Consider the following 27,497-nt stretch of genomic DNA (forward strand, 5'->3'; position numbering starts at 1 on the left):
TTGAAGGTGGTGGTTAACATCACATCATTCTCTTCGGCTAATGGCTGGGGAGACATCTTGCTGATAGGGTGCTAGGGTGGAAGGGTGGGAAGTAGCTTATTTGATGGATGCATTTTGTAGGTAGTGGCTGGTGAATCTCTGTGCCCTCGTGAAGGGCACACACAGAGTGGAAACATAATTCAAAGTTATGAGATGGGCAGTGTGTGATAATACAGCCCTGGTTCCACTTGGGAAAAGCGAAACCCCAAACAAAAATGCGTGACCTGACCTAGGAAATCCTAAGGCTACCTGTGTGTTGTTGCTGTAAGAGAGGGTAAAACCAGTTTCTTGTCTCCCCAGTCATCCAGGCACTTGTGATGGCTGGTACCCAAAGTCACCCACCAGCCTCTCTAGGCAGATGTGCCAGATGCTGCTTTCTTTTCCCCAAATGAAAACACAGAAGTAGGAGAGCAGCTGGAATCAGCTCTGCAGAGGAGCTGTGCTGATCAAAGGAGGCTTGGCTGCATGCTCTGAGATCTGAGCTTATCTGTCCATCTTCCGATTTGTGTAGTCAAATGACTCCTACAAAACCTCTGCCCTCTCTGCAGTGTGTGTATGTCCCGTATGCTACATTTGAAGTCAACTGCTTTGAGAAAGTGACCCTCAAACTCTACATGCTTTTGGAATTACTTTCTGTCTGCTTCGAAAGCTGGCACATGGTGATTGTCATCGTCCAGTGGCAAGATGCTAAGGGAGAGAAATTAATTAAATTCAAAGCCAGCTCGGAGTAGCTTCAGGAAAAGGAAAGTTATCCTTTAATCTCGGTGTGTGGTTGAGATGCTGCTTTCTTTTCAAATGAAGTTCTCATTTAGTACTGTCAGGTTTCTGCAGCATTAACCATTAGTCCTGTCACTTCTTCAGGGCTGCGTCTGGCTGCGTTATCATGCACCGAGCTCTGCTCTGATCATAAAGCAGCTCTTCTACGTGAGGCTGAAGCAATATCTGCCAACACCTCTTTTTATCTCGGCTTTGCAGCATAGCCTGTAATTTTCTGTACTGCCTGAGCTCCAGCTTCTAGGCAATACAAGGTGAGCTGAGGACCTGTCTTCAAAATCAAGGCTTTGGTTTCTTTAAAACAGACCAATCCCCAATCTAAGCCCCCTGATATTATGTGAGTACATCGAGGCATGTCAAAGAAATGCGCAGGGACATATTTGGAACAAAAGCTTTCCTGTAGTCAGCTGATTTCGTATCTGAACATGTGGCCTGGTATAGAATCACAAAATGGTTTGGGTTTGAAGTGACCTTCAAAACACATCTTGTCCAATCGCCCTGCAATGAGCAGGAACATCTTCAACTAGATTGGCTTGGCAGAACCACATCCCACCTAGCCTTGAATGCCACCATTCTGATGGGTGCGTCCGGCACCTCTCTGGGCAACCTGTGCCAGGGTTTTCACACTCTCATTGTACAAAATTTCCTCCTCTCATCCAGCCTGAATCTCCCTCATTTAGCTTGAACCCATCACCCCTCATCCTGTGGCAGCAGGCCCTGCTAAAAAGTCTCTGCCCATCTTACTTACAGGCCCCTTTTAAGAACTGAAAGGCTGCAATAAGGTCTCCCTGGAGCCTTCTCCAGGTTGAACAAGCCCAACTCTCTCATCCTGTCTCCGGAGCAGAGCTGCTTCAGCCCTCCGATAATTTTTGTGGCTCTCTTCTGGACCCTCTCCAACAGGTTCATGTCTTTCCTGTACTGAGGACTCCAGGAGGAGTAGTTGCCTCTCCCCTGCCCTCTGATGGGTGCAACACATGTGGCTCAGGTCGGTTAAACCTGCAGACATCATTTTCACATGGATGCTGCAGTTGAGCTCCTGGTGTTTTCCCTTTGTTCTTGATTTAAGCCTGGTTTTCCCTGTATTTGCAGGCTTCTCAGAAGTACAAGCAGCTCGCTTTGACGAAGCAATGACTGCAAAGCACTGAGCACTGTCACTGATGGGAGAGCCCATCAGATACCTGAAGATCAACCGGTTTGAGAGGCTCCTGCACCAGCACAGCATCTCTACTTTCCTGGTTACAAATGCACAGTTCCCAGATGAGATTAGGTAAGAGTTGGACAAAATACCTCCCTAGTGAAACATTTGAGTGCAGACTTGTGTTTTAATTGCGTTTTATCGCTCATTGATCAGCTCTGTGCTGACAATGAAAAAGCCCACTCGGCTTCCATTTGATTTTAACCGTCATCTCCCCATGCTCTTTCTCATCTCTTTTTCTACAGTTCAATTTTTCTGTATCTCTTAGAGTGGGATTACTTCTGAAAAGGAAGAGGATATAATACAGAACCTCTTGCACGTGCAGCGGAAGAAGAGCTGTGTGTTGGGGACACGGGCGATAACTAGTGCAAATGTTTCTGACAGCAGGAGACTGAGCTTGTAAATTGCCTTTTTCATTTGTGAGCTTCTCTTGCAGTCTGATCTTTGTTCTAACTCCAGAAGACAGTTTGGATGGGGCTTGTAGCAACCTGGTGTTTTAGTGAAAAGTGTCCCTGCCGATGGCAGGGGGTTGGAACTGGCTGAGCTTTAAGGTCCCTTCCAGCCCAAACCATTCTATAATTTTAAGACCAGCTGCAACAGCTCAAGCCAAAGATCTATCTCCAGCAAAACCTGGGGTGCAGGATAAGAAAAGGTGAAAAGCATGTACTCTTCTGCCAAAGTGGGATCAGTAGTTTTTAACCTCCCTCTTGGGTGCATTTGAGCTACAACACTCCAAACATTTTCATGATCTCTGATGAAAGTTTTCAGTCACAGCTGAGCAGTGACCTGAAGGCCCATGGGATCATGGCTGCTGCTGTCAGCTCTGAACAGAGTCTACCATTTAACAAGCTTTGTAGTAATTAATGAAGCACTCGTGGTCCCAACATCACATTATTTGCCAAGTGCTTCATGAAGATGTCTTCCGTGTCTGTCTTACTGATACTGTGCTCTGATGGAAGCAAGTACTTCTATTTACTGATTTGGCAGAAGGTGACACGCTACCTGCTGAGACAAACAGGCAAGAGAGACTGCTTCATTTGAATAATGAGATTTTCTGCCTTCTGAGAGGACAGTGGTAGACCATTTTCTGCCAAATTCACATTAGCAGACCCGGGAGGCTCTGTGTAATCGTGGGACACTTTCTCCTGCAAATGCTGAGTAGCTTTACCAAGGTGCCTGCGTGCACCTAGAATTAAACTTGGCTAGGGATGTTAAGGATAACAGGAAGGGATTCTACAGGTACATAGCAAACAAAAACCAGACTAGCGACAACACAGCCCCCCTGAGGAAGCTCTCGGGAGAACTGGCTGCACAGGATTTGGAGATGGCTTAGGTTCTGAATGACTTCTTTGCCTCGGTCTTCACTGGCAAAGGCTCTGACTGCACCACCCAGACTGCCCCTATGTCATGTGGTGCTGTTCAGCCTGCCTCAGTGTGGGAAGCATCGCTGCCAGCAGCTCACAGAGCCTGGGCAGGTTGTGGGTGCCCAAGAGCCAGCAGTTCCTGGCTTCCCTCCCTCCTCCTTCACAGCCCCTTCTCAGGCCCCCAGGGGCAGGCATTATGTCCCCTCCCGTGTCTGGAGAGGACTTTCAGAAGTGTCCCTGTGTCCCCTCAGCTCCCCCCTGCCATTCTAACCAGCAAGTGTTGAACAAAAAGCTCAGGAACCTGAGCAGAGCTTTGGCAGAACCAAGCTACCCAACCGAAAAGCTGCCCCCCATAGCTTCCCTCTGCCCAGGCACGCTTCCTGCCTAGGGTTTCATTGTCCCTGCTCGGTGCACCTCTGACACAGCTGGCCTCCAGGTACAGGGCCCTGGCTCTTCAAGCCTCTGGGTGCTGCCCTGGCAGCTGTGTTGCCCTGCGTGCCCAGCACTGTGCTTCCTTCTCCTCTTCCCTCCTCTCCTCTCCACCCTCCACAACAGAGCTGTGCAGCCATGGCAGGGCACACTGCCAGAGACCAGAAGGGGCAGGGACCATCAAGAGCAGGGCTGCTGCCGAGCTGCTATAGCAAAGCCTTGGGACAGGGCTGCCCTTCAGCAGGACTGAAACTCCTCTGTCCTGCAGTGGCCTTGCCCTGCCCCACCAAAGCTCACCCACCGCTGAGTGCGCATTTCACAGCCACCAAGGAAAGACCCACAGTGTCAGACACAGTGCTTTGCATAGAGGTCTTTACTGATCAGAAGGAAGCACTGCTGGTAACAGCCTGGCTGGATGGCGCTGCTGCTTGTGATCCTGGAGGAGGCTTTTCTGGACATCAGTCTTGGGAGCCTCTGTGCCTCAGAGGCTTTCCTGGATCCCACCGTTGTGCATTGGATCTGCTCCCCAGAGCTGAGGAACTGAATAGAAAGCTCTGTAGCCTTGCGTGCAGAGAGAGGTTAGGGTGCAGAGCAACACTACAGTTCTAGTCAGGACACATGCGGTGAGATCTGCTTCTGGCTGGAGAGATCAGAGCCATGGTGCCTGGGATGCGATCCCAGCCTGCAGTGCTCCACACCATGAGAGCTGTCAGGAGAAGCCCCCCTTGGCCCAGGAGTTGCAAGAAGTCGAAGGAAGAAAGGGCAATGCTAGGCAAGGGATATGTTTGGAGATCTTTACATGAGGGACTCCTCCTCACCACCACAGAAACTGGCTGTTCCACTACTTTCCTGAGGAGGCGGGTTGCTGTTCCTTGCAAAGCCCACTGGGTCCCTGGGGAAAGTCTCCTACCAAAATGAGGAGCAAGTCCCACATCTTGACCGAGACCCTCCTGCCTCTCCGCTCTCCCAGTCATGGCCACCCTATGGTCTCACTCAGCCCCACAGTGCTGACTATGCTTGGGGCTGCAGAGAGGCACCAGGCATTGGGGATTGAGCCGGGACATGAGAAAGGAAAGGATGCTAGCCTTGTCCAGACCCATGGCTCTGGGATTTGCTTCCCCCCACTGCCAGCTGGGCCATCAGCCCCCAGCTGGCCCAGGTCTGTCCTGAAGCTGGTCCACGCTCACCTTTGCACATATGAGTACTGCGAATGGCAAAGACTCAGCCTGTGCTCTGGGCTCTCCTCATCCTCTCCTGGTGTCTTGCCACCACGTGGGAATGCCACGAATGCAGGACCCTGCACAGAGAGAAGAATAGGAGATGTCGTTGGGCAATGGGAAGGTGCCTCGAGCTGGTACAGTCCCACAGAGGACAGTCATCCTCCACGCTCCTATGCCTTAGGGACCTTCCCACCTTGGCTCCCTGGAGGACAGGAATGCTCTTTTCCTAATTATTTTTCACTGCGGCAGTACCTGGACCTCCCACTGCTCTTGCTTTTCATTCCAGGCCTTCGGGGGTGCCACTTTCGCCCTTGTCTTCTGCTGGTACTTCTTGCGCAACAAGTCCCAGAGCTTATGTTTTCCCTCCTCCTCCACACACCTGTAGATCGGCGCCTGCAGGGCCATGGCAATGCAGCAGTGGGCGCTGTCAGTCTCCCCTTTTCCTGGGTTCAGCAGCAGCAGTTATTTTTCTCCTTCTTAGCAGCTGGTGCAGTGCTGTGTTTTTTGGTTTTGGCCTGGGAACAGTGCTGATAACACCGATGTTCTTAGTTGCTGCTCAAATGTTTCGTCTGGACAAGGACTTTCTGAGCCTCATGCTCTGTCAGGGAGGGAAAGCTGGGAGGAAGCTGGGACAGGACACCTGACCCAAACTCACCAGAGAGGTATTCCATACCATAGCACGTCATGCCCAGGATGTAACAGAGAGTTACCCGTAAGGGCTAGGGACGGCAGGGTTGGAGGAGGTATCGGTCGGTGCTCGGCTGGGGGGAGGAGTGGGGTGAGTTATTTGTCAGCTGGTGTTGAGGTGTTGTATTCTTTCCCCTTGTTATTTCCTTTATCATTATTATTATTGATGGTAGCGGTAGTGATTTGTGTTATACCTTAGTTACTAAACTGTTCTTATCTCAACCGGTAGGAGTTGCATTCTTTTCGATTCTCCTCTCCATCCCTCCGGGAGTAGGAGGAGGGCAAGAAGGGGGGAGTGAGAGAGCAACTGTGTGATTTATGGATGACTTTTGTTTAAACCACAATACCCCTGCAGAGGGCTGGGGGAATTTTAGCTCTCCCCCTCCCTCCCGCCCCTTCTTTCCAGCCTCTCCATCAGCCCTGGTTTGCTTGCAGTCACAAAAGTACAGAATCATCAGGGTAGGAAGGGAGCTCTGGAGATCATCACTGCCAGCTCATGTTCTTTTTCTCATCGACCAGCACCCCCAAGTCCTTCTCCGCAGGGCCACTCTGAATCTCTCCTTTGCCCAATCTGTAGCTGTGCCTGGGATTGTTCTGACCCAGGTGTAGGACCTTGCACTTGTCTTGGTTGAACTTCATGAGGTTGGTATCAGCCCACCTCACAAGTGTGTCAAGGTCCCTCTGGATGGCAACCCTTCCCTCTAGCGTATCAACTGGATCACACAGCTTGGTGTCATCGGCAAACTTGCTGAGGGCGCACTCAATCTCACTGCCCATGTCAGTGATGAAGATGTTAAACAAGACCGGTCCCAACACCGATCCCTGCGGGACACCACTCGTTACTGGTCTCCAGCCGGACACTGAGCCGTTGACCACAACTCTTTGTGTGTGGCCATCTAGCCAGTCCTTTATCCACCGAGTGGTCCATCCATCAAATTGATATCTCTCCAATTTAGAGAGAAGGATGTTGTGTAGGACAGTGTCAAACGCTTTGCACAAGTCCAGGTAGATGACATCAGCTGCTTTACCCTTGTCCATCAGTTCTGTAGCCCCATCATAGAAGGCCACCAAATTGGTCAGGCAGGATTTCCCCCTAGTGAAGCCATGCTGCTTGTCACCAAGCACCTTGTTGTTTTTCATGTGCCTTAGCATGCCTTGCAGGAGAATGTGCTCGAAGATTTTGCCAGGCACACAGGTGAGACTGTCTGGTCTGTGATTCCCCGGGTCTTCCATTTTCCCCTTCTTGAAAATGGGGGTTATATTTCCCTTTTTCCAGTTGTCGGGAACTTCACCTGACTGCCATGATTTTTCAAATATGATGGCCAGTGGCTTAGCAACTTCATTCGTCAGCTCCTTCAGGACCCGTAGATGGATTTCATGAGGTCCCACGGACTTGTGCGCGTTCAGATTTTTAAGATGGTCTCGAACCAGATCCTCTCCTACAGTGGGCCCAAGGTCTTCATTCTCACAGTCCCTGAGTCTACCTTCTAAGACCTGGGTGGTGCAGTCAGAGCCTTTGCCAGTGAAGACCGAGGCAAAGAAGTCATTCAGAACCTAAGCCATCTCCAAATCCTGTGCAGCCAGTTCTCCCGAGAGCTTCCTCAGGGGGGCTGTGTTGTCGCTAGTCTGGTTTTTGTTTGCTATGTACCTGTAGAATCCCTTCCTGTTATCCTTAACATCCCTAGCCAAGTTTAATTCTAGGTGCACGCAGGCACCTTGGTAAAGCTACTCAGCATTTGCAGGAGAAAGTGTCCCACGATTACACAGAGCCTCCCGGGTCTGCTAATGTGAATTTGGCAGAAAATGGTCTACCACTGTCCTCTCAGAAGGCAGAAAATCTCATTATTCAAATGAAGCAGTCTCTCTTGCCTGTTTGTCTCAGCAGGTAGCGTGTCACCTTCTGCCAAATCAGTAAATAGAAGTACTTGCTTCCATCAGAGCACAGTATCAGTAAGACAGACACGGAAGACATCTTCATGAAGCACTTGGCAAATAATGTGATGTTGGGACCACGAGTGCTTCATTAATTACTACAAAGCTTGTTAAATGGTAGACTCTGTTCAGAGCTGACAGCAGCAGCCATGATCCCATGGGCCTTCAGGTCACTGCTCAGCTGTGACTGAAAACTTTCATCAGAGATCATGAAAATGTTTGGAGTGTTGTAGCTCAAATGCACCCAAGAGGGAGGTTAAAAACTACTGATCCCACTTTGGCAGAAGAGTACATGCTTTTCACCTTTTCTTATCCTGCACCCCAGGTTTTGCTGGAGATAGATCTTTGGCTTGAGCTGTTGCAGCTGGTCTTAAAATTATAGAATGGTTTGGGCTGGAAGGGACCTTAAAGCTCAGCCAGTTCCAACCCCCTGCCATCGGCAGGGACACTTTTCACTAAAACACCAGGTTGCTACAAGCCCCATCCAAACTGTCTTCTGGAGTTAGAACAAAGATCAGACTGCAAGAGAAGCTCACAAATGAAAAAGGCAATTTACAAGCTCAGTCTCCTGCTGTCAGAAACATTTGCACTAGTTATCGCCCGTGTCCCCAACACACAGCTCTTCTTCCGCTGCACGTGCAAGAGGTTCTGTATTATATCCTCTTCCTTTTCAGAAGTAATCCCACTCTAAGAGATACAGAAAAATTGAACTGTAGAAAAAGAGATGAGAAAGAGCATGGGGAGATGACGGTTAAAATCAAATGGAAGCCGAGTGGGCTTTTTCATTGTCAGCACAGAGCTGATCAATGAGCGATAAAACGCAATTAAAACACAAGTCTGCACTCAAATGTTTCACTAGGGAGGTATTTTGTCCAACTCTTACCTAATCTCATCTGGGAACTGTGCATTTGTAACCAGGAAAGTAGAGATGCTGTGCTGGTGCAGGAGCCTCTCAAACCGGTTGATCTTCAGGTATCTGATGGGCTCTCCCATCAGTGACAGTGCTCAGTGCTTTGCAGTCATTGCTTCGTCAAAGCGAGCTGCTTGTACTTCTGAGAAGCCTGCAAATACAGGGAAAACCAGGCTTAAATCAAGAACAAAGGGAAAACACCAGGAGCTCAACTGCAGCATCCATGTGAAAATGATGTCTGCAGGTTTAACCGACCTGAGCCACATGTGTTGCACCCATCAGAGGGCAGGGGAGAGGCAACTACTCCTCCTGGAGTCCTCAGTACAGGAAAGACATGAACCTGTTGGAGAGGGTCCAGAAGAGAGCCACAAAAATTATCGGAGGGCTGAAGCAGCTCTGCTCCGGAGACAGGATGAGAGAGTTGGGCTTGTTCAACCTGGAGAAGGCTCCAGGGAGACCTTATTGCAGCCTTTCAGTTCTTAAAAGGGGCCTGTAAGTAAGATGGGCAGAGACTTTTTAGCAGGGCCTGCTGCCACAGGATGAGGGGTGATGGGTTCAAGCTAAATGAGGGAGATTCAGGCTGGATGAGAGGAGGAAATTTTGTACAATGAGAGTGTGAAAACCCTGGCACAGGTTGCCCAGAGAGGTGCCGGACGCACCCATCAGAATGGTGGCATTCAAGGCTAGGTGGGATGTGGTTCTGCCAAGCCAATCTAGTTGAAGATGTTCCTGCTCATTGCAGGGCGATTGGACAAGATGTGTTTTGAAGGTCACTTCAAACCCAAACCATTTTGTGATTCTATACCAGGCCACATGTTCAGATACGAAATCAGCTGACTACAGGAAAGCTTTTGTTCCAAATATGTCCCTGCGCATTTCTTTGACATGCCTCGATGTACTCACATAATATCAGGGGGCTTAGATTGGGGATTGGTCTGTTTTAAAGAAACCAAAGCCTTGATTTTGAAGACAGGTCCTCAGCTCACCTTGTATTGCCTAGAAGCTGGAGCTCAGGCAGTACAGAAAATTACAGGCTATGCTGCAAAGCCGAGATAAAAAGAGGTGTTGGCAGATATTGCTTCAGCCTCACGTAGAAGAGCTGCTTTATGATCAGAGCAGAGCTCGGTGCATGATAACGCAGCCAGACGCAGCCCTGAAGAAGTGACAGGACTAATGGTTAATGCTGCAGAAACCTGACAGTACTAAATGAGAACTTCATTTGAAAAGAAAGCAGCATCTCAACCACACACCGAGATTAAAGGATAACTTTCCTTTTCCTGAAGCTACTCCGAGCTGGCTTTGAATTTAATTAATTTCTCTCCCTTAGCATCTTGCCACTGGACGATGACAATCACCATGTGCCAGCTTTCGAAGCAGACAGAAAGTAATTCCAAAAGCATGTAGAGTTTGAGGGTCACTTTCTCAAAGCAGTTGACTTCAAATGTAGCATACGGGACATACACACACTGCAGAGAGGGCAGAGGTTTTGTAGGAGTCATTTGACTACACAAATCGGAAGATGGACAGATAAGCTCAGATCTCAGAGCATGCAGCCAAGCCTCCTTTGATCAGCACAGCTCCTCTGCAGAGCTGATTCCAGCTGCTCTCCTACTTCTGTGTTTTCATTTGGGGAAAAGAAAGCAGCATCTGGCACATCTGCCTAGAGAGGCTGGTGGGTGACTTTGGGTACCAGCCATCACAAGTGCCTGGATGACTGGGGAGACAAGAAACTGGTTTTACCCTCTCTTACAGCAACAACACACAGGTAGCCTTAGGATTTCCTAGGTCAGGTCACGCATTTTTGTTTGGGGTTTCGCTTTTCCCAAGTGGAACCAGGGCTGTATTATCACACACTGCCCATCTCATAACTTTGAATTATGTTTCCACTCTGTGTGTGCCCTTCACGAGGGCACAGAGATTCACCAGCCACTACCTACAAAATGCATCCATCAAATAAGCTACTTCCCACCCTTCCACCCTAGCACCCTATCAGCACCATTTCTGATGCTTTGGAGGCAGCAGAGTCCGGAGCAAGGCGGGATGCTCACTGCCCTGAAAAGCGCAGCTGCGGGCTGCACAAGGGGTTTCGTTTGCCATTCTAGTGAACCATGTCCACTGCCCTCTCCTCGGGGTGTGATGGCCATGGTGGGATTCGTACAGCTGAAGAGTTGAAGAGCATGAAGAAGCATGTCCCAGTTCCTTCCTTCACTGTGAGGAGGGTGTCTCGTTGGCCGGTGCCTGGCGCCTGGCGCCCACAAAGCTTTTCATTTTCATTCTTCATTTGAAATTCTCATTTTGTTTCTTTTCTCATTTATTTTTCTCTACAAAGATCAGCTGCTGTCTGAGACAAGGGCCAGGGCTCAGCAGCATGGCCTTGGTGGCTTGCAGGGGGAGATGGTGCAGGGCGGGGGACCAGATCCAGTCCTGCATTCGTCATCACTCAGCGCGGGCAGCCAATCTCCTAGGAAACTATGGGAAGGACTCGGTGCAGTCACAGACTCCATGTTTTCCCCATTTTCCACTCTCCAGACCTGGGGCTGTTGGGGGTGGGGTGTCAGGGTTCCTCTGAAGATGATAAAATGACAATCTGTGAACTTCTGCAGGGAATTTTCAGTGATGATTACAATGAGATAAATTCAGACATAGCCTAGGTGTGTAGCTGTTTCTCTACCTGCTCTCCTGGAAGGATGCAATCAGGATTTAGTGTTTCTGAAGACACTTACAAATACAGCCTGAAACTCAGGTGAGATAATAACATGTATATTCAACTTCTGGGTGGAGTTTTGTGGGTGGTTTGTTTGTTTGTTTTTGTTTTAAACAAAATGACTCGTTTTAATAGATTGTTCTCTTTCACAGACTAATTGACAGTGCTGAAAGGGCAGCTTTAAGACTTGACCAAAGAGTCTGGTTCACCCTAAAGTAGAGGCATAGCTTATAAACTGGTACCATGCAAATGGGTGGTGAATACAGAGCATGAGGGTGAACTGAAGAGCTTCACTCAAGAGAACTGTGGGGACACAACCTGTCATCTGAAAGGGTTCCCACAGCATCTCTCTGCTATCCCAATGAATGAGATAGGCTCGTGAAAGGCACAGACCAAAGAGCAAACTGAGATCAAATAAGAGGTGCTTGCAAATGATAAGTCTGTGTGCTGCTGATACCTTGAAATCAAGTGATGATAGCCTTTTAAGTAATGTAAGGAAAAAAAACACTTGCATTATGAAGAGGTGGCTGCTAATGCCATGAGGCCTGGAACAGGCACTGGCACAGTGATACTGGGATGCCCTACCCATCTATCTGTGTGTACCCTTAATGGAGAGGGACACCACCTACCCTGTGCTCATCCCAGACCCATGGACTGCAGTCATTAGTTCAGTCCTTGCTTCAGGGTCAGATGAGAGGGTTTTGTTCCTTATCCTGCTCCAGCTTCCCTGAGCAAAAACAGAGCTTCTGGTAGGCACCCCCATACACTGTCCTCACAGCATTTCCATACCTTAGCATTCTTTTCCCCTTTCTTAGCCTTCTTTTTTCCACCATCTTTGTATCAACCTTTCTCCTCCCAATTTCCCCCCATGTAAACAACTCAAACCATAACTTTTTTTCCCACCTGCTCCTAGTTTTGCTTCATCCATTCCCAAATATGTGATTTCTGATCCTCTTACCTAAGCAATTTTGCCATTATATGGTATTACAGATGGTTACCTGGGTGTTGTTCGCCTTACAATATTCTACTCCCCCAAAGGTTCACAATACTCCCCTCCAATTATCTGTGGAGTCTGATGTTTTCTCAAACACCTCCCGCTTAACCACCTGTGAGATTCAGCCACCCCTCACAACTATAACTTTTTCTGGCTTCCCACACAGCTACTTGTTATGTTCAGAAGTTTCTGGTGTCTTCAGCAGATTTCCACCTCCTGCTCAACCACTTACCCTGAGCCAGGGCCTCCTCAGCAGCCATAACAATATGCCCACAGCAACTGATGTGAGCTGTTCTGGTCTAGTCCATTTCCCACTGCTTGAAGAAGGCTCACAGTTCGGATGAGCTGTGATGGTGACTGGCTGAAATCCTGAAGAACTTTTCTTCTATTCAGCTCTCAGGTTAAGCATGTATCCTTGCAAGTTGGCTGATAATGGGAAAGCCATCTCATCGCCTCCTTAGTTTACAGAAGTAATTGTAAGACATATTTTGATATCAGTGATCTTGTTAGTTGTTGACTTGTCTGGTGGTTGGTTGTGATGGGTTTGTAACCTTCAGTTCTCTGGAGAGATGGACCATTTGTTTCCTTGTGGTTGAGGTTTTGAATTTCTTCTATTCTCTGCAGGCATACATAGACTGCAATGTCTTCCACATATTTATGATGAGCCTTTGTAACATCACAAACCATCCTATCTGGCTGCACAGCAAACAAAACAACATGCACTTGTGAAATACACTTGGTTTAGTTCTATCCCTAATTACAGCAATAACGAAAAAAGGCAAAACACATGTATTTATGACTGATATCATAGCAGTTACCAGAAGAGGGTATATTTTTCTGAATTTATAAATCCCCGAACACTGCCCACTCATTGCTTCTGCTTGCACAGTCCTCCTGTGGATTATAGTTAAACAACACTTCTCACTCAGGCTGATATCCATGGTGAATGCCTTTCAGTAACACGTTCTTGAAACAGACTTTTCCCTAACAATCTAGAAAACAGAGGTAGCCAAGTGAACAGTACATTCTGATTAACAGTGAGAAAAAGCCAACACAGAGAAATCAAACTTATGAGGTGACAAATGCTATGCTTAATTGTGAAAGAGATTCTCTCAGATCTTTGGTATGGCCTCCTGCTGCTGTGCAGCAGGTAAATGGCATGGACATCCACTCTGATTTCCCTTTACTAATTTAGCTCTGTTTTTGATATATTGTCATAATTTTCTTTCTTCCTCAGTAGTTTTACTTTTTAAGGAGGGACAGCTAAACAAGCATTGCTGCATCCCTTATTCTCAGGCTTTTCTATTTCTAGTTTCGCTCACTGCACTCCTTTGTGCCTTAGATAAATATTCCAGCCTCTCTTGTGTCCTAGTTAGACATAATAAAAGCACCAAGTAAAGATATCTTCATATCTGGCACTAAAATGACTCATTCAAGAAGCGTATCGCTAAGTCAAATCATGCAATCTGGTGTTGTGTTAAAGGGGCTCATGATAATTGTGTGAGGAAAAATCCACCATCTATGCTAAAATTGTCTAACCCAAAGACAAATTTTTACACACACACAAAAAAAGTGTCAGCTATCTGTCGCATCTGCCTCTCAGTGCACTCCACAAATGACACGAGACACGGAACTCCTTCCCTTTCATTGCTGGTAGAACACTCCACACCCAACCCTCCCAGAGGGCTCATCGGCTCTATTGTTTGACCTAATTCCAAGTTTTCTTTTTCCCAGATTTTCTTGATGTATTGACATACAGTTCCTTGTCGGCAGTCAGACAAATCTACACTTTGAAACTCTGCATCCTTCTTAGTCTTCCAAGTATATAGGAAAAGTGGCATAACAGAACTAGAGTGTTCCCCATGCTCACTGAACACAGGACAAGAATCACAGAATCATAGAATCACAGAATAGTTAGGGTTGGAAAGGACCTCAAGATCATCTAGTTGCAACCCCCTTGCCATGGGGGACATGAGGGACACCTCACACTAAACCATCCTACTCAAGGCTTCATCCAACCTGGCCTTGAACACTGCCAGGGATGGAGCACTCACAACCTCCCTGGGCAACCGATTCCAGTGTCTCACCACCCTAACAGGAAAGAATTTCCTCCTTATATCCAATCTAAACTTCCCCTGTTTAAGTTTTAACCCACTACCCCTCGTCCTGTCACTACAATCCCTGACGAAGAGACCCTCCCCAGCATCCCTATAGGCCCCCTTCAGATACTGGAAGGCTGCTATGAGGTTTCAACGCAGCCTTCTCTTCTCCAGGCTGAACAGCCCCAACTTCCTCAGCCTATCTTCATACGGGAGGTGCTCCAGTCCCCTGATCATCCTCGTGGCCCTCCTCTGGACTTGTTCCAGCAGTTCCATGTCCTTTTTATGTTGAGGACACCAACAGAAGAAGCAACAGTCTTATTTGCTTTGCAGCAAACGGTATTTAGAAATCTGACAGGTTCATGGCAGAAGATTAAAATCAGACATCTAATTTCCATTTACCTTAATATAGTGGACAGAATGCTGTGGTAAGACAGAGGTTGATCACTTGTGGTATCACGCATCCCTGCATTAACAGACAGAGGAAGAGACAAACAATTCAGCATTTTAACAGCTTCACCTATTTGATTTTATCTGCTGAGGCAAATCTATCAACAGCCCCTAGTTTAACAATTAAGGTGAGATGTAGCAGTAAATACAGCCAAACTTTGGAATAATTTGCCAAAGATATTAGCAGAAAATATATCTTAAAACCTCTTTAAGAACCAGGTTAAGTGAATATTAGTCAGGAGTCTTTGATCCCGTATATAAGACACGCAAGGGAAGACAGGGTTTGTCTTTCCAGTAAACTCACAGTCCCCCTTTCCCCTTCTACTTCCTGTGACCTTCCGAACAAATTATTTCATCTTGAAAAATTATCATATAATATCTGAGCTACCAAAGAGGTCTACAACAAGCAATGAACAGAAGAAACAAACCAATATGTCCCGAATGTTTAATTAAGGGCTAAGACTCTTTCCCTAACTCTGGCATTGTTTCTTTAGACCAGCTTCAAGACATGAGGACCTCTGTTTTACCTTTTGAATGTAAGGGGTACCTTGAGGGTACTCCTCGATGAAGAAAGTCCAATATTAAGAACTGAACATGAATATTTAATCCAGGTTTTCCATTCTTATACATTGTTCCTGACCAAAACAAAATAAAGGAGGACTTGTTTGAAAAATCATGGCAGTCAAGTGAAGTTCCCGACAACTGGAAAAAGGGTAATATAACCCCCATTTTCAAGAAGGGGAAAATGGATGACCCAGGGCATTACAGACCAGTCAGTCTCCCCTCTGTGCCTGGCAAAATCTTGGAGCAGATTCTCCTGGAAAGCACGCTAAGGCACATGAAAAACAACAGGGTGCTTGATGACAAGCCAGCATAGCTTCACTAAGCAAGAGTACTCCCTCAGCCACAGCAAGAACGGCTTTGAGCATTTGCAAGTGAGCACAAAGATGAATACTGGAACCTTCAACTGAGTAATCTGTGAACAAGCAAACACCCCAACAGCAAGAAAACCTCGTTAGAAGTAGCTTCTAGAGTCAACAGAAACACAAGCTCCATACCCACTCCAGTTAAGCACAAAAGCCTGAAGCAAAAAGCAGACAACGGTTGAAGCACGACAGCTGAGAGATGGGGATCTTGGCAATCCATTACCCCTCAGGACTGCCAGAGGAAGTGTCCTGATCAAGAGCAAATCTCATGGCATGTATTTTCAGGAAGTGGCCCCAAAATGGGGAAGGCCCCGGAGAAGCTCTCTCGGAAGTGAGACTTTTATTCCTGGAACAGAAACCTTTGTGACTATGCCATAACCAGATGGAAGGAAGTCTCCATCCACACGTATCTCCCTGCACGGCAGAGTAACAGAAGGTCCCTCACATTATGCTGAGGCAGCAGGTACTAGCTGCCAGCCAAAGGAAGGATGCTATTCAAGCAGACCTGCAGCTCAGCCTCCACAGGGCGAATCTTGCACTGTCTTTCCTTTGAAAAGTCAATGCGGAGGGATTTGGACATACATAACAGCATCTGAAAACCCAAATGCATGCAGACACGTAATAAGGGAAGACTTCTGCTGCTATCCAGCCACCTCAGTCTGCGAGGGTACTGCACATCTGTGAAATACAAGTGGCTAAATGGTCCTACCAACATCCCATTTTCCTGTAGTTCAACATCAGCCAGAATCCTCATGGATAAAACAATTCCCAGATCACAACTCTAAAAATACATCTGCAGGGCTCCAGAGGGCTTGAAGGTTGCTTCCCTGAGCTATAACATCCCTGCTGTGCTGGAGGGAAAGCTTTACAGCCGCTCATTAAACCACAACTCCATCTGCTGCACAGTTCTGCCAACGTTTGTTTGATTTGGGAAACTTCCTTTAATTCACCATAAAGATTGATTCCCAAAGGAAACAAAAGAAAACTAACAATGTGCCTGTCTCCAGCCAAAAGTCACCCCCTTAGAGTTGAAAATTGGGCCATACAGTCACACTTTTACTCCTTTCTTCTGTGCTACAGTAACCAGAACTAAAATTCAGGTAAATGTGATTTAAGCAGCAAACCGAAGCCCCACTTGCCAAAATCACAGGCCAGAAAGTCTGAAGTAATTCCTACCTTGTGGCCCCAAAATGGGGACCTTTTGTCCTACCTTGACTCCATCACTAGGCATATCAAGGATGAGGGGGTCATTAAGAACAGCCAACATGGTTTTATGAGGGGGAAGTCATGTATGACCAACCTTATAGCCTTCTATGAGGAAGTGACTAGGTGGAGGGATGATGGTAGAGCGGTAGATGTAGTTTTTCTTGATTTCAGTAAGGCATTTGATACTGTCTCCCACAGCATCCTCATAGATAAGCTAAAGAAGTGTGGGCTTGACGATCAAGTAGTGAGGTGGATCGAGAACTGGTTGAAAGGAAGAAGGCAGAGATTTGTGGTCGATGGCGCAGAATCTAGCTGGAGGTCTGTGACTAGTGGAGTTCCTCAGGGGTCGGTGCTGGGACTGGTACTGTTTAATATTTTCATCAATGACCTGGATGAGGGAACTGAGTGCACCATCAGCAAGTTTGCTGATGACACAAAACTGGGAGGAGTGGCTGACACACCAGAAGGCTGTGCTGCCATTCAGCGAGACCTGGACAGGCTGGAGAGTTGGGCGGGGAGAAACTTGATGAAATTTAACAAAGGGCAAGTGTAGAGTCTTGCATCTGGGGAAGAACAACCCCATGTACCAGTACAGGTTGGGGGTTGACCTGCTGGAAAGTAGCGAAGGGGAAAGGGACCTGGGGGTCCTGGTGGATAGGAGGATGACCATGAGCCAGCAATGTGCTCTTGCGGCCAAGAAGGCAAATGGCATCTTAGGGTGCATTAGAAAGGGTGTGGTTAGTAGGTCAAGAGAGGTTCTCCTCCCCCTCTACTCAGCCTTAGTGAGGCCGCATCTGGAATATTGTGTCCAGTTCTGGGCCCCTCTGTTCAAGAAGGACAGGGAATTGCTTGAAGGAGTCCAGCGCAGAGCCACAAAGATGATTAAGGGAGTGGAACATCTCCCTTATGAGGAGAGGCTGAGGGAGCTGGGTCTCTTTAGCTTGGAGAAGAGGAGACTGAGGGGTGACCTCATCAATGTTTACAAATATGTAAAGGGTAGGTGTCAGGATGATGGAGCTAGGCTTTTTTCAGTGATATCCAGTGATAGGACAAGGGGCAATGGGTGTAAACTGGAGCATAGGAAGTTCCACGTTAACATCAGGAAGAACTTCTTTACTGTAAGAGTGACAGAGCACTGGAACAAGTTGCCCAGGGGGGTTGTGGAGTCTCCTACACTGGAGATATTCAAGGCCCGCCTGGACAAGTTCCTGTGTGATGTACTGTAGGTTACCCTGCTCTTGTGGGGGGGTTGGACTAGATGATCTTTTGAGGTCCCTTCCAACCCTTGGGATTCTGTGATTCTGTGGGGGACACAGCCCAGTTCCATGCACACAACCACACCAGCTGCTTTGCCAGCAAAGCCTTGTGCTTCACACCTAGGCTTCTCCTGCATGTTTGTTCACAGCAGACGATACATAACACTTCTCTTCCTTTAAAACCTACCAACCCATCCTTGTTTGGGCACTGCTGATGGGTCACTGGGACCAGCCCAACTGAGCTGGGTCAGACTGACCCCTACACAGGGAGCACAGATCCAGCCCCAGGCTGCCACCAGACACTGGCAAAGGCTCTGCCAGTGGCAAAGAGGAACATCATTTCCTTGTGCAAAAGCTTCACTGCATTATTACAAGAAAATGTTTTTCACAATTACATTGAAAAAAAACCAGATGGTTTGGAACACATGTTAGTACTCCATGCAACACAGAAACAGTTCAATGCCGTGTTATAGTATCCACCTCCTTCTGTAGAGCTGAGAGAATGCTACTTCTATTCTCTTAGTGCCACTCTCTTCTGTTGAGAAAGCTTTTTGGAAAGATTGCATCATCTCATCTGCACATCCACAGCACCTACCAAAATGCAATTTCCATCTCATGCCAAGCCTCTGCAACCCATCAGCAAGAGAGGGATGTCAGAAGAGCACCTCTGACACACGAACAAGGACAGGGGAATACTGTGCCTGCTTTGGCAACGCAAGTATCAGCAAAGGAAGCAAAATTGTGGCTCACCTTGTAACAGGAAAGAAACAGCAGCTCCCACTGTCCAAAGCTGCTCTTCACACAGAGCAGAGGGACACTGGACAAGGTGAGGATGTGTTGGCACTTGAAAGCCACCTACAAACTGCACTGATCACTGCAAGTAAGAACCTGGAGAGCTGCTGCAGCTGCAGGCCCAGCCTGTGGGGCTTGTCCCACAGAACACGAGTGCAGCCAAACACAAGGTCCAGCCTGAGATTACCTTTAAAGTAACTTTTCCTTTTTCCACCCTTATTTATCAGGGATTCCCAAGTCCTACCCAGATAAGGCAAGTCTCAAGAGCTCTTGTAATATTATTTATGAATTATAATCCTTTTCAACAGAAAAGATTTAGAGAAGAAAGATTTGAAGGAAAGGGTGAAGTGTCCCTGTGATAAATCCAGATTTTAATGCTAGAACTAGTTGCCAAGCAATTAAAGGATATTTATCAAAGCTTGTTTTAAAATGTAGGCTCACACTGAATTCTGAGCCACAGCAGCAGAGGTCAAAGCCCAGCCCAGCCAAATGATCTGCTGCAGATGAAAGCAGTGCTCCTATAGGAATCTTTCACACATTAAAAGTTCCAGGAAGTTTTTGGAGAGCTCTAAACCTCTATATCAGTTTTAGTTGAGTTTAAATCTGACAGTTAAGTACCCCAGCCTCATGCAGGTAGCTTAAAATACAGCTAACAATTCTTGGAGACTCCAAGAAGTTTCTGCCTGCAACTCAAAGTTGCAGACAACCCTTTTTCTGTAAGCCTTATACCTTAAGCACCTTATATCTTAACACTCACTGCCTCATTTCAAATAGAACTTCACCAGAAGTTTCGCCATCCAGTGTCAGCAAGGTTTGATCTTCCACAGCCCTCACATGCTCACAAAGGGGTGATGGACACTCCCAGTGCTGGTGAACAGTTTCCCATTCAATGGCTTTTCAGGCAAGAGAGCCAAAGGGGATCAGGAAACATCCCCCGTGGCAAATGCACACAAAAGGAAACAAACCTCTTGACCATATATTGTTTCCTGTAAACCCCATCTCATTCTTGCTCTCTCTCACACACAGACACACACACACACCCTTTTTTATTTACATTGCAAATGTGACTCTCAGCATCACTAAACTTTTTGTTTGGGAAACCAAGAACATTAATCTCAAAACTGTGTCAAGAGAATATGCCCATTTGATTGCTTCCCAGCCCATCAACAGAAAATTAAGGTATTATCATCACTATTACTCATGCCTGCAGTTTAGAAATACAAAGGTTAATAAAGCCATTTCATTCCCTGGGAACAAGTCTAGATTGATCTGTCTTTCCAGTCCATCAGTCTCCCAGCTGTGGGAGATAATCCACTTGAAGAAACGGTATCCCTGTGATTAACAGCAGTCCTGCAGGCCACAGACACACCCATTAGATTTCATATTTGGTCTGATAAATACATTTCAGGGGAGTAACTTTGGAGGACAGGGAAAACGTGCCACAACTGTAGAAGTCCACTTAGTTACTAAATTCACTAAGAACCACCACTGCCTTCTCCTGGTGCACAAAAGCCATTTGGAGAATAGGTTCTAGGCCTAGAAATAAGCAGCTGGAAGACAGGGAAAATGTGCCACAACTGTAGAAGTCCACTTAGTTACTAAATTCACTAAGAACCACCACTGCCTTCTCCTGGTGCATAAAAGCCATTTGGAGATGTCATGGTTTAAACCAATCCACACAGGTCGTCCACTCACCCCCCCCCGGACCCTCCCCCCTCCCGGAGGGATGGGGAGGGGAATCAAGAGAATGTAACTCCCACGGGTTGAGATAAGAACAGCCCGGTAACTAAGGTATAACACAAATCACTACTGCTACCGCCAATGATAATATTGATAAGAAAAAATAACAAGAGAATACGATACCACCGCCAAATGAGTTCGACCCCCCCGAAGAGAGAGAGCCTGCCCTTCCGGGTAACTCCCAGTTACCCCTCCGGGCATGACGTGCTGTGGTATGGAATACCTCTTTGGCTAGTTTGGGTCAGGTGTCCTGTCTCTGCTTCCTCCCGGCCTCCCTCGTCCCCAGCAGAGCATGAGACTCACAGAGTCCTTGGCCAGAATAAACATTACTTAGCAACAATTAAAAACAATCGGTGTTATCAGCTCTCTGCCCAGGCTGGAAGTCAAAACACAGAGCTTGCACCAGTTACTAAGACGGAGCAAAACGGCTCCTGGTAAACCCAGGACAGGAGAATAGGTTCTAGGCCTAGAAATAAGCAGCTGGAAGGGTGGTAAATGCAGAGAAAGCCCAGACCTTCACCTACCTACTTCTGCATCATCCATCTCTGCCTGGCACCACAGCCTTGGGTCACCAGGCATCCAACAGAAGCAGCTTCAGACCTCCCCAGGCCTCCTTCAGGCCACAGTCCTATTACCCACTGGTGAACTTCCACCCCCAGCTATTCCCCCTCATGAAACCACAGGCATTATCTGCACTCACATCAAAGTCTGGGTCCAGCTCAGAACCCTGACCAGAATCATCTGCAACTATATCCCCTGCAGCAAGTTCCAAAAGTTGAATTAGTTGGCAAACAAAGGACTGGCTTTTAGCAGCTCTGAAGCAGTCCCCACCACACAGTACGTGATTTGGTAAACCGAGGGTGGGAATTTACTTTTGTATCAGCCACCATTTTATATATTTGAATGATTTCCTGTTGCCACCCAACCTCCTGCCAATTTTTGTGCTCACTCAGTGTGCAAAAGGCACCAGCACCTTCAACTGTGCACCTACACCTTCAGAAGCTCTTTGAAACTCCACCTCTTTCCTAAGACAGAGTAGCTCCCTGAGAGTAGTTCCTAAGTAGAATAGTGATGTCTGACAGGAAAAGAGCTTCTGGCATTCACCTTGAACTACTGAAGTCATCTGCCTGACCCAAATGACTGCAAGAACCCAGCATCTGTCTCAAGCCCTTTGATGATAACCTTGTGAAGTGCAGTGAAGCATAAGGAAAAAAGCAGTAGAACAGAATTCAGCCTTGATTTCCATCAGGTCAGGCAACAGGAGATGGATGCAAAATTAAATTAAGATCACCTGCAGAGATGTGAGGAAACATTTATTAAATAAAACTCCACAGCTTCACTCTGACAGCCCATAAAAAGCAGAACAACAAGGAATTCTGACCATCTGTGACTGTACATCTCTCTCATCCACAAGTGATTCTCACTAGAGGCACTACTTGTCCGCAGAAGAGATCAAAGCTGCACCCTAAGTTGCTGCAAATTAACCATACTGCACAGGCAGAACACCTGCTATTCCATCTCCTATATGCAGAGGAGTTAACAAACAACACTGACATCCACAAAATCTGTGCTCAAAACTGTTTAGGAACATTTCAAACCCAAGTAACTTTGTGTATGAAGAAGCACCTGATAGAACCCTGAAGTGCACCAGTTCTCTTTAAACTTGTTAGCTTGTGTGTGGGTAGTTCAGCTACAAAAACCCAAAGCATTGCCTGCACTGGGAGGGATTACTGCAAGACAACAGATGATGTCAGTGTAAAACAAGCATCAGACTCATTTTACATAGTTCAGCATTCTGCAAGAGGAAACACGGCTCAAGGGACTAGGCAGCTCACGTGGAAAAGAAAACTTCTTGTTGCACAAACTCGCCACTAAAGTGAGGATGTGACTTAAACTGAGATTTAAACAACTAAACCTCCCTGCCTGGGAGCAGGAGAGGCTGATCATGATAAATTACTTTCGTAGATGCAGATCATCCTGCTCTTTCATATCAAGTCTTCAGCATTTATTTTAATTAGAGTAAATAACTGCCCCTATGGGACTGTTTTACAGTTCGAGTGTTTGCATAAACCTGCTGCGGGTCAACGGGCACATTCCCTGGGAGATTCAACACCCAGACACAGTCATTCCTCCTCCAGCTAATGAAGGACAGCCAGCAGTTCGGGCTCCTCAGGATGTATGTACAGACCTATCTTCTGCCATTACCCCACTCAAGAGAGCTGAGGACTTACATGAAGTCACCCCTGGAAGCCCTTTCACCTCTACCTGCTCTGCTTACAGAAGCATGAAACCAGCAATGTAGATTACAGCTAGACTCATCAGCCATGCAGAACAGGAATAGAAAGGCCAGGAACAAGAACGATATAATTTAAAGCTTCTCAGGATTTCACCATTTGCAGAGACAAGAGGGCAGCATCCAGCTGCCATGGCAGAATAACCGCTTGTCATCAGATCAGAAACCACAGCTCATTGCTGCAGACGAATGTCTTTGTGTGGCAGCACTTCTCACTGACCACTGGTGGCAAGTACACACAGGCAGGAGAGGAGAAAGGACCACAGCACAGCCACACAGGGAGAAATTGAGCCCTTCTCCCTCCAATCGGTTCGTCTTCTCGTGCAAGCTGTAGTGAACCAGATCCATACAAGCTCAGGCGCAGGAGCTCTCACACAGCAGCCTGCCTTGCCCCACATCACTGGAGCTACTCTCCTCACAGAGCTTATTACAAGCAGTGGGGAGGATTTTACCTCCTTTCCCCTTCCTAAGGTCAGGAACAGAGATCCCATGCTCTCTTCCAGAGCACACAGCCTCCTGTGATCCAAGGCCTGGAGTTTCAGGAAAAAGCTGTGAGAAGTCCACAGTGTAGAGCCATGCAAGAGGACAAGGAAGGTGCAGTTACAGACAGAGGTAGGTTTGTTGAGGAAGGGGTGGAGAGCAGCTCAAGGATGCACAGGGAAAGACCCAACCACAGAAAGATTGCTAAGGGGGAAATAGTCAGCAGCCTGCAACACAGTCATCCCAGGTCTCTCCTGGGCACACCCTTCCCCGCCCAACTGCCAGCTGCTCAGCCAGCAAAAAGTGTGGGGAACACAGGAAGGTTTAGCCTAGTACCTATGTGTATTCTCACTCCTTCCTCTGTGCTAACCAGATAAAGGAGTCCAATGTATTCTGTTGGCAGACTGCACACAGAAAATGAAACATGAACAGACCCACACAGGAAGAGAGACAGCAACACCCTGGCATAACACAGGATTATGGTTGTCTTTGCCAGGCTCAGCATAGGTCACATCAAGCTCCCACGGGCAGATCCAGTAACAAGATTTCTGTTTAGACACTGGACTGTGAATCACAGCAACAGAGATGGATATTCAGATCTGAACAGTGGAAGTCATTTTCCCTCTGACTCACAATAAAAGGTTACCACTGCAGTATTTGCTCAGTGAACAAGTCCCAGTGAGCAAGGAAGTAAATCCAACACACATCTAAGTATAGTCTTGCCTGAGGACAGGTTCTCCAATAGCTCCTATTTTACTCTCCCTTTAACTAGATCCAACCAATTCAAATCCAGCAAGTGTATTTTAATCAATTCAGCTGATCACTGACAAAGACCTGATAGTTCCACACTCACTGTAACAGCGGTACCTTTGCTTCCTTCATATGCCTTGTGATATTGCCAAGATCTTCAACATCAACAACACAATTTGCCCCTCCAGTTTCCTCAGCATCAGCCTCCTCCTCACTACTGCTTTCAAACAACTCCTCTGCCTGTGTAAGAGATCGGAGAAAAACCCAAGTGAGAAATGTATCTGAATGTTAAACATTAGATCTTCATCTATGCTAACCAGTGAAATCAGCTCTCACACTCAGCAAAGATACTGAAAAACAAGGAACAGTCTACCAATAACCTGTATAATGTGTACCAGATGCATTTAAACCTGGGGCTTACTTCAGTGTGCATTTAAAAGTCCAGTAGCACAGACTGCCCGAACCTCAGCCCAGCTTTCTTGCCTCTAGATGACTCCCGTTCCCTCGTGCGCCCATTTGATCCAACGACAGGCAATCAGAGAAGTCAGACTCCCGCTGTGTACTGTGATCATCTGGAAGCCTAAAGTCCTTCAATTCTTCCAAGTGCCCATTGGTGTCTGATGAACAGGGAGTAAGAGATCTGCTTTCCAAGTCAAACTCTTCACAGAGCAGAAACATCATCTCCCTTTCTGTACACAGGCAAAGTACAGCAAAAGAGCACTTGCAGAACAGCATTGTCGTGAAAGGAAGACTTGGACGACTCAATATGAGTTAACAGCAAGCTTCATTTATTGGGCTTCTACCTTCGGTTAATATAACAGTAAATATGCAAGTACTAGGCACTTGATTGGTTCTGGCACAAATAAGGCATTGCGTAAGCTCGACATTTTTGCAGCTACACCATGCACCCCCCCACCATCCTCTTTCTCATGCACTTACCGCTTAGCGTCCTTGGCTGTGATTGGTCATGGTATGTTGCTGTTTGCCGGTGTCCTTCAGTTCATTATCTGGCATGAGAAGTCTGCACCATGTTCCACACAGATGTCTTGTTTCAGCTCGTTGATGGGAACGTGACCTTTTTCGACAAGCCAATCCCCCACAATTCCCCCGTTTTTATTTATGAAGGAATAAGGATTGAGTCAGGAGTCGTTGTAAACAAGTAGAATAACATTGCAAAGCATAACAAAGCAACAAACCCTCTATAATTATGAGACCTATAATGGCGAAGCAGCTTGTAAAGCAAACGTATATGCAGCTCTATGAAGCGAACCTCGATTTTCTAACAACTCGAGTAATTCAAAATCTGTACTTCTAAAATCAGCTAAATATTTCTGAAGTGCTATAAGTGAGTTACATAAAAGTTATTTCGACAGACTATACAAAAAGTCTTTGTTTCAGCTAACTCTGGCGAAGATGCCTTATAGACTGACAACCACCACAATATAATTCTACTGTAGGGTCACACTGATGACAAAACTACAGAGTTATCGAAGCACTTGTTGTATCACCAATCTCAGTTGTACCACTATATGCCTGTGACCATGGACCGGATCTAGGAGGGCAACCGTGCTCAACGAAAGCTCTGTGTTGATTAAGGAGTTAAGTTCTTCTATTAGTGGCTGTAGCGCTCGGCGCAAGCGACGCTCCTCCTGGGCCTGCGAGTCAGGGTCCATACACTCGCTCGGAGACGCCGTCACTGGAGCTTCTGCAGCAGCCGGTCTTAGCCACTTGGATGGTACCCACAAGGGGCCCTGCAGGAGCAGAAACACAGGCGTAACCACGGCCCAGATATATTACTTCTGCCGGTCCCTGCCACAAACCTGTATTAGGATCTCGATAGTACGCCTTAAAAGAAGGCTTTATCTTCTGTTTGTACAAAGTGCTTAATAACCGCTGGAGTTTGTTCATCACCAAAGATGCATAAATAATTTAACGTAATTTCACCCATATAATCAGCATCGATGACACCTGGAATAGTCCTTTCAACGCAGATGATGATCTCCCCAGTAGCAAGGCTAGTCTCATAGATTCTTTTAACAATTCTGGACCTAGCTGGACTTGGGCCTCCTTAGTGGAGAACTGTCCAGTTCCCATCAGGTGTTGTAACTGCACCCCAGTCAGGGGGTCTCCCTGGCCTCGCTGAACTGCAACTGCCTCTTGACAGGCTTTCTGCCAATACATGTTCCATAACAACAACTGCGAAGGGGTGAGGATTAATTTCACAATACTTTTAATATAACAGCAAATCTGTTCCCCAAATATATGACAACATCTGCCTAGTGGGTTCAAACTGAATGCCTGTAGAAATAACAGTTTGCCTTAACTGAGATAGCAATTTCCAATTTAAGGGAGACATTTCAGCATTTACTGCCTGACCTTGAGCGTTAATCTGGTACTTAACAGGAAAGGCGAGAATCTTTTCCTGCAACAATCAAAATCATTGTTTGACAGAGCCTCTCTCTGAATAGATTTCCAGTCTATCACCTGGATTCGCATTTGTCTACTTGTGCTCTGCAACTTTACCTTTTTTTCTTCTCTCCCCCTTTTTTTTTTTTTTTTTTTTTTTTCAAAAGTTGTTCACTCTGCTTTGCACGGCTACAAACAGCAGCCTGCTCGGCAGCAGCTACAGCTGCCTGCCTACTTCAGCAGCAGTCATAAATACCTGTCAGCAACCACACTTTTGCGTTAACCCTTTCTTGCCTGAAATGTTAAACCACTACCTGTTCAAAACTTTCACATGAACACGATAACAAAAAAAATACATAGAACACCATCTGCTCTCATCACACACACACACATACGTATGTATATGGGATCCCACAAGCACATTTCACACAACTACAATATTTGAAACACAAAATCCAGACAATCATTACTCGCACTACACAGTCACACGTACAGAACGTGGCACAAGGACTCTGTGAGGACTATCAGGAAACCAGCTCCAACAAGCATCATCGCAGTGTGAGGTTGCAGGCTCAGCCCTAGCGAGCGTCCCCGCAGAGGCTCTGCCTCCCTCACATCGCATGAGGCTTGGGCTTTTATACTGATCAAAATGCACACTCATTCTGACACAGGTGGCCAGTCGATGTCAGAAGAAGTGGCCAGCAATATCTATAAAGGTTTCCAAGCATCAATAGAATCATAGACATTGTAGAGAGCTTAACAACTGAATGGCTAAGTAACAAAGGGCATGATACCGTGCAGCTGGTGGAAATGTAGGCCTCCAGGGCACAGCAATCTCGTGGTTAATGTTT

General features: G+C 46.8%; 1 long non-coding RNA gene across 2 annotated transcripts; it reads right to left on the reverse strand.

The window, feature by feature from the left end:
- Positions 1 to 4,316: 4,316 nt before the first annotated feature.
- LOC136021862 (uncharacterized) lies at positions 4,317 to 13,005 on the reverse strand. Of its 2 annotated transcripts, XR_010615925.1 has the most exons (4): positions 12,481 to 13,005; positions 8,524 to 8,701; positions 4,989 to 5,098; positions 4,317 to 4,341 (listed from the first exon to the last, which is right to left on the reverse strand). It is a non-coding gene; the product is annotated as an uncharacterized LOC136021862 (long non-coding RNA). The 2 variants fall into 2 exon arrangements; XR_010615924.1 differs by lacking the exon at positions 4,317 to 4,341 and having other exon boundaries at positions 4,950 to 5,098.
- Positions 13,006 to 27,497: the final 14,492 nt, after the last annotated feature.

This window comes from Lathamus discolor, chromosome 14 (assembly GCF_037157495.1).
Source record: "Lathamus discolor isolate bLatDis1 chromosome 14, bLatDis1.hap1, whole genome shotgun sequence".
Classification (NCBI taxonomy): domain Eukaryota; kingdom Metazoa; phylum Chordata; class Aves; order Psittaciformes; family Psittacidae; genus Lathamus; species Lathamus discolor.